Raw genomic sequence first — 2,441 nt, forward strand, 5'->3', positions numbered from 1 at the left:
TTCTATGTGTGTACACATATTATATGCATTTTCACATTTAGATGCATAAATATTGAGGTAGATATACACACAGATATATCTGCAGTCATCTGTGTTATAGATTTTCAGTGTCTTAAGAGATTCTTAAAATATGATTTAATTGACAGTAAAATATAATATTAAGTTGTCCTAGAGAGATAGTAGTAAAGGGTTCATGGGTCCAAGGTGAGCATTAAGAGGATTTACTGGAAGATTGGAAGATAAAGAGAGCATAAAAGATAGTTCCTCATTTTCTTCCTTTAATAACTCTGAATTGTGATATCACTTATTCTTGAAGGCTGGGGAAGGACTATAGCTTACGAAAGCATCATTTTAAGAAGGAAAAAAAAGGGTTCCAATTTAACAGATGTTGTGCTGTCGCATCTTTTTTATACAGTGTTAATGATAAATAGATAGCTTAAGAATAAATGTTTGTGCAAGAAATGTAAATTTAAATGGCTGGCATGTATAAGAAGTGATTTAACAAGATGAAGTTGGCTAAAGTATAAAATACGAGAAAGAGTAAAGAACAGAGCAAATCCCAGGAGAAAGCCCTAAGAAATGCCAACATCTTAAGGGTGGAGTCCAGAAAAGACCCTAAAAGAAACAGCTCATAAGATAAGACAGTCCTCAATAGAGCTGGGAAGAAAGCACACTTCCAGAGAAACGGCTCATTTCTGAATCTTGCTGAAGGTGAAGTAAGCTGAGAAGTTTATTAACACTGTCTGGCAATGTGGAATTCTCTGGGAAACAATGGTGGCAATCTCTGTGGAGTGGTACGTGTGGAGCTCAAGCTGAAGTGGGCTACGGAGAACAGGAAGGGAGAAAGAAGAAGGCACTCTTACAGATAGCATCAGAGAAGATTTCAAGCTGGCTTGAGGGGTTGGAGGATTCAGGGTCAAGGTGAGTTCTCACTTGGGAAAGATTTAGATGGCATTTATTAGATTATGAGCAATGTCTAGCAAGCTGAAGAGATGGATAGACACTTGAGGAATTAAGTCCTTTCACAAATAAAAAGAAAATTTGTTTTCACTGTTTGATTCAAATGCAGTTGTTTCTGCCATAATACTCTGCATAAGATTTTTTTTTTAATTTTTGCATCTTGTGAAAGCATACTAAGGAAATACTTCAATAAGAAAATTCCTAAACTGTGCAGAACCCACCATCAGACATTATTGTTTGTGTTTCAACCAAAGAACTGAACTTATAAGTTAAATGCTGAATAAATAAAGCCAACAATACATACATAGATTGACCACTCATAGTGTTTGGTAGGAGAGGAAGACAAGGGAAAATACACAAAAATCCAGAAGAGGAAAATATGCCAAACATTTCTAAGTCAGATTAATGCCAAAGTTTTCCGCTGCAGTAAACCGTGGAGGGATAGTCACTGTTCAGAGGCTCTGTGCTCAATGTAGCCCACTGTATAAGGATGGCCTGTGTTGAGCGAGTCTTCCTTGGCAATCCAACATTTCATCATGCTCTTCAAAAATGTGTGCGAGCTTTCCACGTTGTCTCACTAGCTGTTGTCTTGCTAATAAAAGAAGAACTTCATAAACATACATTCGGTCACAATAATACTGCAGCTTTCTAAAAACACTTGTTAAGCAGCTGCTATGTGCATAGCAGTACACTGAGTACTATGTAAGGACAAAAATGTGCAAAAGGAAGTTTTTTTTTTTTCTTTTTACAGTGAGAGGTTAGTGAAATGATGGAGTCTTGGATAAGGAGATCATTCTTAGGGACGTGAAGATAGACAAGATGGAGATGGAGACGAAGAACCTAAATAGGGACACCCACAAAACAACATTTGAATAATGACAACTAGACAAGAAGCTGATGGCTATTCACTATGGATAGGTTTCTTATTCTCTATTTTCTCTCCTCTCCTCTTCTCCCAAACCCTTTATCTACAATGGTGTACTACCACAAGACATGGTAGGGCAATTGTGTCACAAAGCTTAGTAACTGATCAATAACTGATTTGACTTAAGGATCACTTGATAAGTTGAGACCAATATCTGACACCACTTAGGCACATACCACGTAGGCTACCCAATACCGCCACCAGGAGGCACGGTCAGCTCTCCTGCTCTCATACTCTTAGGACCAGTTCGCCCACACTCATGCCTCCAGAGCCAGCCCCACCTGAAATTAGATAGCCCAGCAACATAAGGTAAAGTCAAATACTACTGGCCTAAAAAAATAATAAATAAATAAAATATAGTGATAAAATGACTCCTAAACATACTCTGCCATATTCATAGATCAGTGCCTTACATAGCCATCATCAGAGAAGCTTCTTTCTACAGAGGGGAACAAATATAAGGTCTCACATCCAGACATTACACAGAGAGGGAGAGAGCTTGGAGCACTCAGCCCTAAATGAATGTCTCCATTAAATCCCTCCACTCAGAGCTCAG

Source organism: Psammomys obesus, unplaced genomic scaffold, assembly GCF_907164565.1.
Source record: "Psammomys obesus unplaced genomic scaffold, mPsaObe1.curated_primary_1811, whole genome shotgun sequence".
Lineage (NCBI taxonomy): Eukaryota > Metazoa > Chordata > Mammalia > Rodentia > Muridae > Psammomys > Psammomys obesus.